Source organism: Narcine bancroftii, chromosome 1, assembly GCF_036971445.1.
Source record: "Narcine bancroftii isolate sNarBan1 chromosome 1, sNarBan1.hap1, whole genome shotgun sequence".
NCBI classification, from domain to species: Eukaryota; Metazoa; Chordata; class Chondrichthyes; order Torpediniformes; family Narcinidae; genus Narcine; species Narcine bancroftii.
The window spans coordinates 110,202,063-110,219,167 of record NC_091469.1 but is presented as its reverse complement, the minus strand read 5'-3'; the positions used below and the strand labels follow the sequence as shown (position 1 = coordinate 110,219,167).

General features: G+C 39.3%; 2 long non-coding RNA genes across 3 annotated transcripts; one reads left to right on the top strand and one right to left on the bottom strand.

The window, feature by feature from the left end:
- Positions 1-584: 584 nt before the first annotated feature.
- On the bottom strand, positions 585-3,067 carry LOC138742454 (uncharacterized). Its single transcript, XR_011344194.1, has 2 exons — positions 2,929-3,067; positions 585-1,285 (listed from the first exon to the last, which is right to left on the bottom strand). It is a non-coding gene; the product is annotated as an uncharacterized lncRNA (long non-coding RNA).
- An 87-nt stretch (positions 3,068-3,154) lies between these two features.
- LOC138742418 (uncharacterized) lies at positions 3,155-11,229 on the top strand. 2 transcript variants are annotated; one of them, XR_011344163.1, is made up of 3 exons: positions 3,155-3,205; positions 5,183-5,313; positions 10,793-11,229. It is a non-coding gene; the product is annotated as an uncharacterized lncRNA (long non-coding RNA). The 2 variants fall into 2 exon arrangements; XR_011344175.1 differs by lacking the exon at positions 3,155-3,205 and adding an exon at positions 3,206-3,261.
- Positions 11,230-17,105: the final 5,876 nt, after the last annotated feature.

Below are 17,105 nucleotides of genomic sequence, written 5' to 3'. Positions count from 1 at the left end.
GAAAGAAAAGAAAAAAGAAAAAAAGATACATCACCAACGTGTCGGGCTTGAGCTCCACGGTGTCAACAGAATCCTGTGCTTTACCAAGGAAATACCTGTGATGGAGGGTTTGTGAGGTTCAGTTTGATTCTTGACAAGGTTGTCATATAAGGACAGAGTAACCCAAATGTGCGTGTGTACTCACTTGAGTTTAGAAGAATAGAAATAATCTCGTTAAAAGTACAAAATTCTTAGGGTGGTGGGGTGCGTCCACGGGGTCAACGTAGAGTTGTTCTTTCCCTCCCCCAAGGTAGTTTTGTGGATCAAAGGGTCACTGTCTCAAAATAAGGGGCATAAATTAAGAGATGAGAATGAATTTCTTCACGTAGGGTGTGACATATCTTTAGAATTCACTGCCATGTTGAAGTTTGGAAAACATTTGCTGAGTATATCACAGCAAAATTAACAGGAGAAATCCTGTTCCTGGGTCTCTGTGCATGTCCTCAGGGTTTAAGCATGAAGTAAATCCAATATTTGTTCCATGGTTGTGATTTTGTCATCGATTAAAAATGGTCACCTTAGGCAATCATGAAAAAGACACAGTCTCAGCAGGAGCATTTTAGTGGATGGAATCTGATTACTTGTAACTTCTTTGAGTGATGCACCAATAACTCCAAAGGACTGGAACTTGACTAGAACTTTAGCAATAGAATGAAGGCATGTCGCTGCTGGTTGACAGTCCTGGGGCTGTGGGTGGAGACACAGGAACAGTCAGCCAAAGGGGCGTGTTCAGACACCTAAACGTACATGCAGTGGTTCACCACATTCACCCCATGTTTTAGAAAGAGTCCGGTGGGGTGAAGTGTCATTACAAAGTAAACCTTTCAGCCTTTCTGCCGCCGTGACTGTCGTAGTATTGGCTGCGGCTTCAGCACAGCTATTGAGACCTGGACAACCTGGAACACCTATATGTAGTCATTAACGTTGGTTTGGTGGATGCTTGGCGATGAGTCTGGCATGCCATCTGTTGAGGCTGGGGTAACATGCCATGGCCCTGCTGCATCATGGGTAACAATAGGCGAAGGGGGTGCTGGGTGATTGGTAATGGTCTCAGGAACCCCTGAGGGTGCCAGATCTCTAACAGAGTCAGTGTCTTCGTGCCCATCAAGGTTTGCTACAGGGGCATATTGGGGGTTGTCATGGAGAAGATGGACCCTTTCAACCAATGGGTCCTCACAATCTTCTGGAGTTGGACTGGCTCTGGGGATGTCAGCCAGGCTGGCAGCATGTCTCTGAAGCAGAATTCCTAGAGAAGGAAAACATTATTTCATGTGGAGTGGCATTGATGGTGGTACATAGTAGCAATCTGACTGAGTGGAGCACCTCTGGGAGGTCATCTTGCCAGTGGGAGACTGGAAGGCCTCTTGGTTGCAGAGCTAGGAGGGTGGTTCTCTAGATGGTAATGTTCTACCTGCCCATCCCCTTATTGGTTGTAATTGGTGGTCCTGCTCGTGGCGATGCCTCTGGGCAGCAGACACTAATGAACCTCGTCACTCATAAACGAGGATCCCCATTTGCTATGGATATAGCAGGAGTACCAAACATGTTGAAGTGATTGCGTAAAGCTTTGATGACTGTGGTAGTTGTCAGGTCCGAGCACTGGAAGGAGAATGGAAAATGTGAATGCTCATCAATTTCGTTGAGGAAGAACACATTGTGGTCAGAGGAGGGGAGGGGACCTTTGAAATCAATGCTCAGACTTTAAAAGCGGCAGGTTGCCTTTATAAGATGTACTCTGTCTGATCGATAGAAGTGCTGTTTACACTCCACATAGACCTGGCAGTTTCTGGTCATGGTTCTGATCTCCTCAATGGAGTAAGGCAGATTGTGGGCTTTGATAAAATGGAAAACCCTGGTGACCTAGGGTGGCAGAGGCCATTGTGGAGGGCTTGCAATTGGTCTATTTTTGAACTGGCACATGTTCCACAGGATAGAGCATCTGAGGAGCTCATTGAGTTTCCCGGCTGGTACAAAATATTGTAATTGTAGGTGAAAAGTTCAACTCTCCACCTCAATATCTTGTCATTTTTAATTTTACCTCACCGCTATTGTTGAACATAAAAGCACCTGCATGTTACTCAATCAGTAGGGTAGATCACTTGCTGGTGAGGTAGTGTCTCCAGTGCTGTATCGCCTTGACAATGGCCTGGACCCCGTTTTTGACAGAGTATTGAATTTAGGGGCCCTGGAGGGTGCGGGAAAAGAAGGCTACGGGTCTGCCCACCTGGCTACGGGTGGCAGCCAGAGCAAAGTTGGACACATCACTTTCCACCTGGAATGGCGTGGATTCATCCACAGCATGTATTGTGGCCTTGACAATGTTTGCCTTGATGCCGTTGAAGGCTACACATGCCTCTGAAGTCAGAGGAAAGGAGATGAATCTAAAGAAGGGGCAGACTTTGTCTGCATAATTGGGGATCTACTCGGTAGAGGAGGAGAAGAAGCCCAGGAACCTTTTTAGGGATTTGAGGTTGTAGGGAAGGGGGAGTTCCAGGAGCAGGCTCATGTGATTGAGGTTTGGGGCCAATGACTCTGTTCTGCTCAACGCAGCTAAGGATAGCAAGGCGGGTTGTGCGAAATTCACATTTAGTCTTGTTGTATGTAAGGATAATGGGTTTGGTGACATGGAGGAATTTTTGAAGGTTGGCATCATGATCCTCCATGTCATGGCCGTAACTGGCGATGTTGCCCAGATACAGGAATGTGGACTATAGCTCATACTGGTCTACCATTTGGTCCATCTCCCGCTGGTGATGCTGAAGGGAAGAACCCTCCTGAAATGGTAGAGGTGGCCATCTGCCTCAAAATCAGAATATTGGTAGTCCTCTGGTGATCTGCTAACTATAGACCAATAGTGGAGACTATCCGATATTGAACGATTTGGTTTACCATATCGGATCTGCGGGAAAGAGGGTACGCGTCCACCTCCATAAATCTGTTAATGGCTTGACTGTAGTCAATGACCATCCTGTTTTTTTCTCTTATTCTTCATCACCATGACTTGGGCTTTCCCAGGGATACTGTTGGTTTCAATTATCCCCTCATTGAATAGCCGCTGTATCTCTGACCTCATAAAGCCCCTGTTCCTGGCACTGTACTACCTACTATTGGTGACAATGGATTTACAGTCATGGGTGAGGTTAGGGAACAATGGTGATCTTGAGAGGTGAGAGCTTGCAGATCATGCACAGGGGGCAATCTTTGGGCTGCTGGCCAGAAATGGTAGGGGAAGAGGCCAGGGTTTTTTTTGCTGATGGAGCGCAGTGGGTGGTTTAAAAACTGCTGATTACAGACAGTGACGGGGGGGGGGGGGATGGGGCCCATCATACGCCATCGTCACACTTTTAAGGTGTCATTGAAAGTCCAGCCCCAATAGCACAGCAGTGCAGAGCTATAACATCACCAGGAGTTAAAAGTCTTTGTAGTCTGTGTCCCGCATGGTCAGGGTCACTACACAGTAGCTACGAACATCAGCTATATGGGCTTTGAGGCCAAGGAGGCTTTGTGACTTACCGGCCTTAACATGAGAGAGTAATACTGAACCATGTCAGGGTGGATGAAGCTCTCTGTGTTCCCACTACCGAACAGCCAGCTTGTCTCATGGCCGTTTACCTGGATGTTCATTATCGATCTGCTGGGTTGGGGTGACTTGGACTTACACACTTTTGTGTAATGTCCTTTCTTGCCAAAGTTAGAGCAAATCATGCCTTTCGCCCAGCAGCGTTTTCTTGAGTGCTTGTTCAGGCCACAGAAGTAGCACTTTGGGTATTCACAGCATACAGTGGATGTGGTCGGATTGCTGGTGGAACCTGACGGTGGAGGAATTCCGCAGGGTTGTGGCCCTCCCACGTCCCAAGATGGTGGTATGTGGGGCAACCACGAGGCGGCTGTGTTGTCGTCTGAGTAGGCTTCCATATTCTGGAGAGTCACCTCCAGCATGCCTCCCAGTTTGACTCTCCTCCATAAGTTGAGCTCACCTCGCTCCATACATCCCTGCCGGATGTAGTTGGACCTGATGCCCATGACATAAGCATCTCTGATCAGGTCCTCCATGTTCACCGTGACCATCGCAGCCTTGCAGTTGCAGGCCCATCCGAGAGCTCGCAGGATGGGCACTCAATTCCCTGGGTCGCTGTTTTTGTGTAGTCAGGAGGTGTCTTGTGTAGACCTTGTTCACCTTCCACAGGTACTGGCCTTCCAGGGTGTCCATCGCCTCTTGGTACGACTCAGCATCTCTGATCATTGAATATACCTGCAGCTTGTCGATCTCTGATTGAACGATGGTAGATAATGCCTTCAGGAACACTATGAAGCAACGGAGCCTGAGTTCAAAGTTGTTGGAGGTTTCCGGTGATTGTGGGTCGATTTCCAACTTCTCTGGTTTTACGATCTGATCCATTATTAAAAGTTTATTGCTAATAAAATGGACGCACCATCAATAACTCCAAAAGACTAGAGGTTATGTAAAACTGATAGGCTTTCATTAGCAATAGAATGGAGGCCCGTCGCTGCGCTCGACTGTCCTGTACTGGGGAAGGGGCTGTGGGACAGTAACCTTTATTCAGGAGTCTGTGCGTGGAGCCACAGGTACAGTCAGCCAAAGGGGTGGGTCCAGACAGCTAAATATACATTACAGTGGTTTACCACACTGAGTAAACCAAATTTGGTTTACAGTTCCTTTGATACTTATATCATCCCTTTAAAAACAATTCTTATTACACAGATCTCTAAGAAGATCAAAGATTGATGGCTGCTCATTACTGCTAAGAAACTAAGATTTGATGAGATACTTCATCAAGAATCAAAACTATCAATAAAGCTATTATCCACAAAATAGATCATGAAATACTTCTGTAAACCTGCACTTAAATTACATATCAGTATATAGTTGTTAAACCCTTATGCCACATTGACACAGGGACAACATGAAGTGGAAAGGCTTCTAGGGAACATTAGTGATTGAAACAGTGCATTTCTCTGAAATACAGAAATTATACCTTGTACAAGAGGGTTTGTAGCCAAGCATGGCAACATGAAAGATTTACCATGGGCATGGCTTCTACCCAGCTTGCCTTCAAGATAATTGATGCTGTTTTTATTGAAAAGCTAATGCTGTGAAGAATCAATGCTACTTACCTTATAGCTCAGCAGAAGAAAAGACATCCAGGAATCTACATTATAACAGCCATAGTTACTGATATGGATAACGTGAATGGACAAGCATCCAAGGAAGCTTGATCAGATGATGTTGACATAAGCACCACAAAATCAAAGGTACAGACCCTTCTTTGTTGGATTATATTTCAAGATTCAAGGATTGTGCGTAAGAAAACGCATCTTAGTGGCAACAAACCAAGTTAATAGAATAATTTTACCTTTCCTGCCAAATCTCTTCATGCCACAAATCCTATTGTTAGTGGTACAAATAATTTGATTTACATTAACCAAACATGACAAGTTACTTAAGGGTAAGTTACAGTTTAAGATTTGATGTGAATTTGCCCAAAGAAATTTTTCTTACCTTCAATATCTCTTGCCATTTTTCCCAGAGGTGGTTTACATTTCTCAATTCAGAATGCAAAAATCAAATGATTTATTTCAGTAAATGGACAGCAGTATCCTTGTCAGCCAGCTCAAAAATACAGTCTGAATTAATATCTGAGACTCCACAAAGCAATGGCACAAAATTAAACTCATCAGGTTAATCAAATTACCATTCATTACCTCGGTGAAGCTATCACTTAAAAATGTTTAACCTCTTGTCAATGAGATGAAAGGATCCCGTACAAGTTAAAACTAAGCACCAGCATTCTGTTCAGACAACTTTGTAATAATGCTGAATATGTTACTTTGTCCCAATGGCCTTGCAATTTTAATAAACAACAAATCTGGATAAAAGTGTAATCCCAGCTAAAGAATATGCCCTCATCTTATAATTGTCAAAATCATTAAAGATTTAAGGATAAAATTGAGATATCCTTGCACTCAAACATCTCGAAACAAAGTATTATCTTTTGAAATTATGCTACCTTAATCTTATCGCTAGAAATGGACTCAACTGCATATTATTTTTACTCCATTTGCTGTCTTCTGGTTTTGTATCTAAGTCAGATGGGCCTCAACTTCCTCTAGATAAGAACTGAAAGATTGGCACATTAGATTTCAGTCCTGACCAAAAAAACTTACTCTCTAGCCTCTTCTTGCAGGCTAATCCTCACTATTCGCCATTCCACCATTTAATATACTGTAAATCTGAGTTACCTTTATCATATGTATTCAAAAACAAAGATAACAAATTTACACCTCTGCAGGGTTGACTCCCTCCATATCTACTTGTGCCTGTTGCTGACTAAAAGGCTTGTTCATGTTAAATTAAATAACTTGCTGCTTTGACATCCTCTGATGGGGAGGGGCGACACCATTACAAGATAAAGAGACAGTCATTTAAAACTGATCTGCACGAGAATTTCTTCTCACAAAGGGTGGAGAAGCTTTGTGATTCTGTACCCCAGAGAGAGGTTTAGGCTCGAATTTTGGAGGTAAAAAATTGTTTTCAAAAATCAGAACTGAGTAATTAAGAAGTCTAAGATGGCAATCCAAGTGATTAATATGATGGCAGATTTGAATTTAATTGATATTTGGTGAAGAGTTAATCCTACAGAGAAAGATTTTTCTTTTTATTCCTCGCGACATAATTCTTTTTCTAGAATTGATTATTTTTTAATATCAGCACATTCGCAGGATAGGGTTACATCTGTGGAGTATAAGGCTAGATTGATTTTGGATCATTCACTATTATTATTAGAATATTTGAGTTCACAAGATGTTCAGAAAGCTTCAAGATGGAGATTTAATACTATGCTATTGCAAAAACCAGAATTTATTAGTTTTTTAAAACAGCAAATTGAAATTTTTATTGGTATTAACTGTAATTCTGTTTCTAGTCATTTTGTTTTATGGGATGCAATGAAAGCTTTTTTGTGAGGCCAAATTATCAGTTATGCCTCTAAAGTAAAGAAGGAGAGAATTAAAGAGATTGAAGACTTAGAGGAAAAGATAACTGCTACTGAAAAAGAATTTCAAAAACATGCTTCCAAATCGCAAAAGAATCAGTTAACTAATTTAAAATTTAAATATAATGAATTACAAACATATCGGTTTGAATGTTTAATGAATCAAACTAAGCATAAGTTTTATGAATGGGGTGAGAAGGCTCATAAAGTTTTGTCATGGCAATTAAAAAAGGAACAATTATCTAGGATTATACCAGCGATTAGAAAGAAATCAGGTATTACTTTTAATCAAAAGGAGATTAATGAGGAATTTTGTAATTTCTATAAACAATTGTATACTTCGGAATATAAAGATGTAACTGGAGACGCAATAGATTCTTTCTTGGAAAATATTAACTTGCCACAATTGAATCAAGAAGACAGACAAGAGTTAGATAAACCTTTTACAGAAGATAAAATAGAAAGGGCAATAAGAGACATGCCGAATGGAAAGGCACCTGGTGAAGATGGGTTTTCAATAGAGTTTTATAAAGTTTTTTTATGCTGATGTATCTTCTATTTATAAGGATGTATTACAACAAACTTACAATACTTTTCAATTACCTGAGTCTTGTTCTAACGCAATAATTACGGTTATACCAGAAAAAGATAAAGACCCTTTACAGGTTTCTTCTTATAGACCAATTTCTTTGTTAAATGTAGATTATAAAATTATAGCTAAAATTATGGCTAATAGATGAGCTCAATATCTGCCTAAAATTATACATGGTGATCAAACGGGATTTATAAAAAACAGGTATGCGTCAGATAATATTTTACAGTCAATAACCTTGATAAATAAATCTAAATTTCAGTTGAATTATCCAATAGTGGTTTCATTGGATGCAGAAAAGGCTTTTGATAGAGTGGAATGGAAGTTTCTGTTCAAAGTACTTGAGAAACTTTGTTTTGGTTCTTCATTTATTGGGTTGATAAAGGCTTTATATAATAGCCCGAAAGCTAGAATTGCTGTTAATGGCCAAATTTCAGAATCTTTTAGTTTGACAAGATCTACTAGACAAGGATGTCTGTTGTCACCTGCTTTATTTGCTATAGTTATTGAACCTTTAGCACAATTAATACGTCAAAATGAAAATGTTAAAGGTATGAGAGTTCTGAATGAGGAATATAAGATTAATTTATTTGCTGATGATGTTTTATTATATTTGGTGGATCCAGATATTTCTCTACCTGCAATTCAAGAATGTTTAGAAATTTATGGCCAATTATCTGGTTACAAAGTAAATTGAGCTAAAAGTGAAATTTTACCAATTTGTAAAGGTGATTATTCAGTATATAAAAATATTACAAATTTGAAGTGGACTACACAATTTAAATATTTAGGAATTAATGTTAATACGGAATTTCAAGAATTATATGCAATTAATTATTTTCCTTTAATAAAAAGGATTAAATTAGATTTGATTAGGTGGAGGGATCTACCTTTGGGTTTACTAGGGAGGATTAATACCATAAAAATGAATATTTTTCCTAGAATACAATATTTGTTTCAATCAATTCCTTATTTTTTTTAAAAAAAGTTTTTTTAAGGATTTATATAAAGCGATTAGAGAATTCTTATGGAAGGGAAAATTTCCGAGAGTAGCAATGAGAAAATTGATGTGGGTTTTTCAATTTGGAGGTTTAAGATTACCGAATTTTCAGCATTATTATGAAGCAGCTCAATTCAAATGTCTTAGTGCATTAATGAATATGGACAACCCACCTAGTTGGGTAAAGATAGAAATGGCGGTTATTTTAGTTGGATTCTTGTTTTCGATGTGATCAGACGGCCAATACTTTTTTGCATACTATTTGGCTTTGTGATCGATTGCAACAGTTTTGGAAAGGTATTCAATCTGTTTTAAACAGTTTATATAATATCCATCTTGTATTAGATCCCGATATATTTTTATTAGGGAACATGCAATCATTAATCGATTTAGGTTTAGAGGATTATCAGATTTCATTTATTTATTTAGCTTTAGTTGTGGCTAAGAAATGTATAGCACTTACTTGGAAAGATAGAAATATACTAACTTTAGATAAGTGGTATTTGGAAATGAAATTTTGTTTGACTATGGAAAGGATATCTTTTTCAATTCAGGATAAGATGTCTTTTTATAAGTTAAAGTGGACTCCGTTTGCTAATTATATGCATTTAAGTTTGATTTAAATATATGTTTAAGTGTGATATTTTAGTATTGACAATTTTTTTGTTGTTAGAATATTTTTAGGTTAAGTTTTATCTCTTTTTTGTAAGTGGGTATTTTTTTTTCATATATAATATTGTCAATTTTATTAACTCTTCACTCTTTATTTTGGGGGAGAGGTTTGGACTAATTTTAAGTTAGACTATTAATATTGTGTTACAATTAACGGGGAGGGGGGTTATTTTGTGAAGTTTTCTGATGTAATATTGTAATCATACCTTTTTTAATTTTTTTTCTATTTTTCTTTAAATGTAATTCTTTATTGTATTCATGTTATAAAATTTTAAATAAAGTCTTCAAAAAAAAATCAGAACTGCATTGGAAAAGGAGCTGAGACCTGTTTCTGTTGTGATTACCAATAATAAAAGAGAATTTTGGAAATATCATAAATCATAGGAGCAGAATTAGGCCATTCAACCCATTGTTGCACTCTGCAATTCCATCATGGATGATACCCAGGCAGCATATGTGAAGAGAGAAAATCTGAGTCAACAGTGCAGGTTCATGTCAGTTTTACCAGGAGCAGCTAGTTCTCAGCCAGCCTTTCTAGTTTGTCTATCTGAAATAGTTGATTGCATTTGTTCGTCCTGAGGACTATAATGTACCATATCTGAAGATGACATTCAGCCTATTGGAACATTGTAAAAGACTAAAGATAGGAGTCAGAAAGGGAATGAGTGGGGGGCGGACGGGGGTCACGTGATGCAGTAGAGATAGAAAGCAGGAACCCAACCCTCCAGAGAAACCGATTAGAGCTATTTAAACTAAGTTTTGAAAGTGCACAGTGAAGAAAAACAAGATTTAAACATTTCAAGATTGTCTCCTAAGAAAGATTTTAAAAATGTTACAGGGACATCTGGAGTCCAGCAAACAAAAGAAGAAAAACAATGGAAGCCTGGGGCTGGAGCTCAATCCAACCCCCCCCCCACCCCCCCTGCCCATGTGAGTGGATTGTCTGTTGGGGCAGCTAGAGGTGTTGGAGTTGAATGAGAAGATGCATATCATTCGCACCTGCATGGACATGTAGGCATGCGCGATGCAGATTAAACCTCAATGGCAGCTGGCACTGGTAGTGCCTTTGTTAGTCCTGGGCAATATTAACAAGCTTTGGAGAAGGAGGGAGAACAAGACACAACAGAGACAGAAAGTTATAGTGATGAAGAACAAGGTAAAAAAATTGAAGGTTTTAATGAAAGAATTGAAGAGTACAAATAAAAGAGTGAAAAGATATTATGATGTTGTAAAAAATTGGCAAGTAACTATGGGAAACATCGATGAAAAAGTTGAGATTGTGGAAGAAGAAATGGAAGATGTAAAAGAAAGAGTGAGAAAAGTACAGATTGATAGAGACACATGGGCTGTTGAGAAGGACAAAAAGTGAGAAAAGATGAATATATTGGAAAACTTCAGCAGAAGAAATAATATTAAAATTGTTAGACTTAAAGAAGCATTGATGGTCAAAATCTTGTTTATTTTTTCCAAGAATAGATACCTAAAGTTTTGGAGGAAGACAAGGTTGGACAGAATATTGAAATTGAAAGGACACATAGAGCTCTCATACTGTGACCTACATCCAATCAAAAGCCATGTTCTATATTGATCAAGTTCCTAAGACTCCAGGACAGAGAAAAGATATTGATAGTGGTGGAAGGAGCAAAAATTAGTGGTGTCCCGCTTGAGACTGAAGGAAAGAGAGTATTGTTTCATCCAGATATGTGCGGCATTATTAAAAGGAAGACGAGAATTTAAACAAGTTAAAAACTCCCTCTGGCAGAAAGGGTACAGATTCATGTTGTGTCATCCAGCAACTTTAAAGTTTATCATGCCAAATGATGACAGAAGATTTTTTCAGACTCTAAATGTGCTGAACAATTCGTGGAAACATTGTCAAGTCTAACATAGCAGGAATTACTAATTAAAGATAATGTTGTGTAACTTCTTATTCTTTTTATATTTGGGTGCAACTCAATTATATGGTGAATATTCTGGGGGGTGGCGATAATGGGGAACTGCCTTCTGTCATATCATGTATACTTTTGTGGCAACTACCACAAACTCTACAATGGAGGGGGTAGTGTTGTATATTATATAAACAATGTGGCGGCGGGGTTGTTAATTTTAATGTATGGGATGTAATATAGGTTTTATCTATACTCTTTTCTCGCTTTTCTACTCAGACTGCTGGAAAGTATTTGACACATCACGGAGGATAAAGGTTGAGCAATTTATTGGAGGTGACATGGGGGAGACTTTTGTCGAGATGAATAATTCAGTAAAATGCATAAGTTTTAATGTTAATGGGCTAAATGGTTGGGTGATGAGTAAGAAAGTATTGCCACATATTTAAAATATGGGAGCGGGCTTGGCCTTCTTACAAGAAACAAATTTAACTGAAAAAGAACATGAAAAGTTAAAAAGAGATTGAGTGGGACAGGTCTTTGCTTCTTCATTCAATTCAAAAACAAGATAAGTGGCAATTTTGATGCAAAATAAACTTCCAGTTAGAGTACAAGATGTGGTGATAGACCCTGCAGGTAAATATGTTATAGTGCATTGTCAACTATACTAAGAATCCTGGACCCTTTTGAATGTATATGCACCAAATATTGATAATGAGAAATTTTCAAGAAATATTCCTGAATCTAACAAAAGCCTATGAAACTATTTTAGTAGGAGGAGATTGCATCCTTCGTCTGGACCCAGTTTTAGATAGATCAACAAGAGCAGTAATGAGAACAAAAGTGGTGAAAGCCATTTTGGTATTAAAGAGAGAGTTGAGTTTATTAATATAATATTATGGGCAGTGTTTGAAAGAAATATTGTACTCTTGGAAATATATTCATTTCAATACAATTAGCTCTTTCCACTAGTGTTAGAGGTAAGGCTGTCCATTTGCTTAGATCTTCTTCAATCATTTTAAGTAATGGTAAATAAATAAATTTCTATATTTTAAAAAAATTATTATCTGTACATATTCCTAAATACTTTATCCAATTTGTCGGCCATTTAAATGGGGTATCTCTTTGATACTGAGTATAATCTCCTCCTGTAAGTGACATTATTTCACTCCTATCCCAATTTATTTTATCTAATGGATAAAATGGGACCAAACAATGTTTTTACCAAATTGTAGTGATGTGGAGACTCTGATTCGAAGGGAAAATACAAAGAAATTTACTTCAGCAATATATTTTTTAACTTCAAATGGGAACACCCAAACAGGGGGGGTTATAAGTCCAGACAGAGATGGGAATCAGACTTGAATGTAAGAATCGACAAGTAAACCTGGTCTCAACTATGTCGGGATAGTTTGACTCACCTGATAAATGTAAGATATAGATGAAAACAACATATTTCTTTGCATTATTTCTATCTCACACCACAGAAATTAAACAAATTAGATTCAGATTTATCAGACTGATGTTTTAGATGTGGTGAGGAGGTAGGAACTTTTTTTACATTCAACTTGGCTATGTTCTAAAGTAAGGCATTTTTGGATTGATCTAGGAAATTTCCCAGAGCAGATCACTGAAATCAAATTTCCACAAATCCCAGAATTGTTTTTACTGGCTAATATTGCAGGGATAAGGCCTAAAGTAAAACTATCCAAACACCAACTAGAATTGGTTAAAATTGCATTGGCAGTAGCTAGAAAATGTATAACAGTTTTATGAAAGTCTGATTCACATCTAGGTATGGCACTTTGGAATGAAGGAATACATACAGTACAACTCCGACTATCTGACATTGCATTTACCAAAATCCTCACATCCAATACTTTAAAAAAAAATGAAGATATCTGAAATAAATAGAAATCCTCATTTATTCAAAATGTTTTCAGAGCCAAACAGATGAGGGAGCACCCGGCGGCAGCAACAGCGGACCTCAGACTCCCAGAGGCAGCAGCACCAGGATCCATGAGCTCCTGGTGGTGGCAGCACAGACCTTGGGGCTACCGGCGGTAGCAGCAGCGGGAACCTCAGGCTCCCGGTGGCTGCAGTGCGGACCTTGGTTTACCAGTGGTGGCAGCAGCTGTGGACCTTGGGCTACTGGCAGTGGCAGCAGTGGGAACGTCAGTCTCCCGGTGGCGGCAGCACGGACCTCGGGCTCCCAGCGGCAGTGGGAACCTCAAGCTCATGAGCAGGAGCGGGACCTTTGAGGTCCAAGCACGAGTAGGGCATCAGGGAGGATGTGTCGGTTATCAGCGATGGCCAGCATTTTTTTGGTGAGAATTAAATATTATTTTAATGCTTAAAAAGCCTTTCCTTTTAGTTTGTTTTTGTTTAAATACTGTTACAAGTCATTTAATGTTGCTACTGGGCTGTTTTTAAAAAATGACCAGTGCTCCGTAAAAAGATATTTATCCAAAATGGGCCCAGTCCCAACTATTTTGGATAATCAGACTTGTACTGTAACTGTATTCTCCTTGAGAACATTACCTATAAATTAAGAGATAAGTACAACATATTTTTACAAGTTTGGTGTCCATATTTACAAATCTCTGGTGTAAATCTTTAATTATATTCATTCTAATCCTCGAAACCTGCATCGATCTTCTTCAAAGAAAATTAATTGAATATGAAATTATGATTCGTGGAAAGTCCACCCCATTTCAGCATTCCATCTTGCTTTTCATTTTCTTTATATTTTTCTTACTTTTCTTTCCAAATCTATCTTTTACTCTCTTGGGGTCTTTCTTAGGTGGTTAGGGGTTGAAACCCTCTTTTCAATCTTCTTCAGCATGATGCTGAACCAAGCCATGAAAGACCCCAACAATGAAGACGCTGTTTACATCCGGTACCGCACGGATGGCAGTCTCTTCAATCTGAGGCGCCTGCAAGCTCACACCAAGACACAAGAGAAACTTGTCCGTGAACTACTCTTTGCAGATGATGCCGCTTTAGTTGCCCATTCAGAGCCAGCTCTTCAGCGCTTGACGTCCTGCTTTGCGGAAACTGCCAAAATGTTTGGCCTGGAAGTCAGCCTGAAGAAAACTGAGGTCCTCCATCAGCCAGCTCCCCACCATGACTACCAGCCCCCCCACATCTCCATCGGGCACACAAAACTCAAAACGGTCAACCAGTTTACCTATCTCGGCTGCACCATTTCATCAGATGCAAGGATCGACAATGAGATAGACAACAGACTCGCCAAGGCAAATAGCGCCTTTGGAAGACTACACAAAAGAGTCTGGAAAAACAACCAACTGAAAAACCTCACAAAGATAAGCGTATACAGAGCCGTTGTCATACCCACACTCCTGTTCGGCTCCGAATCATGGGTCCTCTACCGGCACCACCTACGGCTCCTAGAACGCTTCCACCAGCGTTGTCTCCGCTCCATCCTCAACATCCATTGGAGCGCTCACACCCCTAACGTCGAGGTACTCGAGATGGCAGAGGTCGACAGCATCGAGTCCACGCTGCTGAAGATCCAGCTGCGCTGGATGGGTCACGTCTCCAGAATGGAGGATCATCGCCTTCCCAAGATCGTATTATATGGCGAGCTCTCCACTGGCCACCGTGACAGAGGTGCACCAAAGAAAAGGTACAAGGACTGCCTAAAGAAATCTCTTGGTGCCTGCCACATTGACCACCGCCAGTGGGCTGATAACGCCTCAAACCGTGCATCTTGGCGCCTCACAGTTTGGCGGGCAGCAGCCTCCTTTGAAGAAGACCGCAGAGCCCACCTCACTGACAAAAGGCAAAGGAGGAAAAACCCAACACCCAACCCCAACCAACCAATTTTCCCTTGCAACCGCTGCAATCGTGTCTGCCTGTCCCGCATCGGACTGGTCAGCCACAAACGAGCCTGCAGCTGACGTGGACTTTTTACCCCCTCCATAAATCTTCATCCGCGAAGCCAAGCCAAAGAAAGAGAGAGGGGTTGAGGAGTTGGGGTTTAACCATCATGGAGAAAAATACTAGATTTACTTTTGTATGTGTATTTTTAATTATGTATAGTCAACATTTTTAAATAAATTAATTAAAAAAGAGAAAGGGAATAGGCAGCAAAATGTATGTTACAAGCAACTGGAATAAAGCAATCACAGAATTGATGTTTTGTTTCCCAGTGTACAGAGAAAAAAAGCTTGTGCTTCATCCGTGATTAGTCTATGGGTCTCTGGATACCAAATGCCTTAGGGTCTCCCACTTACCCTCCCCCAGTTTTATTATTCTCTGTCCCTTGATCAATAAAGTACCAAATGACCAAACATATATATTTAAATCAATCATCTTATATTTCCTTCCAATACTACAACCTTCCCCCCATCACTGTCTATTCCTCTAAATCAGTGGTTTTCAAAATGGTTCTTTCCACCCACACACCATCTTAAATAATCTCTTACTAATCACAGAGCACCTATGGAATTGGGATTGCTTAAAATGGTATGTGAGTGGAAAGAAAAAGGTTGTAAACCACTGCTGTGAATCAATCTTCATGCTTCTTTTCATACCCTCTCTCCACCTTTGGTGTTAACAACCAGTTAAATCAATTTCTGCTCTTTCCTCCTTCAATTCCTGTTTCTTTCTCATTGACCTATCGCTTTTAATCTTTTAGTCACTTCTCAGTCACTCATTCTTTAATTCATCATTAAATGTGGTTTGTCAAAGAATATATGTGTATAAAATTTAAAACTATATATTTATTTACCTATTTAGCAAGAACACACAATGAAGCAAACATTTTGTAATGTGTCCAAATTCAAATACCCCCAGTTCAAGCATACTCTTCTACTATTGATTTCATCTGCCTTCCTTTCATTACTCACTTAGATTGAACCAAATATTGTACAATCTTGTTACCCCATTGAATTCAGAGTCAACCTCACTTTCTTTGCCAAGACTGCTTATCATCACCTCTGGAATATTACTCTATTTTTTTCACTCCTTGCATCTGCCACTACAATTGACCCTGAGACCTCTTCTCCTGCTTTAGTCATCTTGGATCTTAATGTCTTTTGTTGATTTCTCATTCACTAAAAGATGGGAAGCAGGTTATTTATTCATTATGATGAACTAATATTAAGGTCATTGGACCATTGATCAGGAGTTGAGTTTGAATTCCTTCATGGTAAATGGGGAATTTAAATTCAAGTAATTAAATAAATTTGGATATAAATCTCATTCCATAATGGTGACCGTGAAATGAGCAGATTTTTGTAAAGAGACAAATTGGCTCGAGTTAGGGAAGGGCAAGGTGTGATCCATTTCCCAATATTACCCTTTGCCTCCATACCGCCCCCCCCCCACCTGCATACATAATTCTCTGTTTCCAATTAATTCCAAGATTTAAATTTCTGTTGATACTGTTCTATTACATGTAAAATCTATTCCCTAATTTAATGTATTACAAAAAAGAAGTAGCCCTTTGGCCCAATGTGTCCATTCCAATCTTGCTTATCTAATTTAGTCCAGTTTGCTAATGTTTAACACATATCGCTCCATACCTTCTTTGGTACATATCCATGTACCTGTCCAAATATAATTTAAATGCCATAATTGTACCTGCCTCTACAACTTCCTCTGTCAGCTTATTTTGTATATGTACCAGGTTCTTTTTAATTTCTTTTGCTTTCATCTTAAATTTATGCCCCTTAGTTTTAGACCCCCCTATCCCAGGAAAAATACTATGAGTATTTACAACATCTACACCACCTCATGCTTTTATAAACTCTGGAATGTCATCCCATCAGCCTCCAATGTTCCAGCTTCTCTATAACTCAAGCCCCCCAGTCCCGGGAAAACTCTTCTGCACCCTTCCCAACTTAATGATATCCTTCCTAATAGCTGTGTGACCA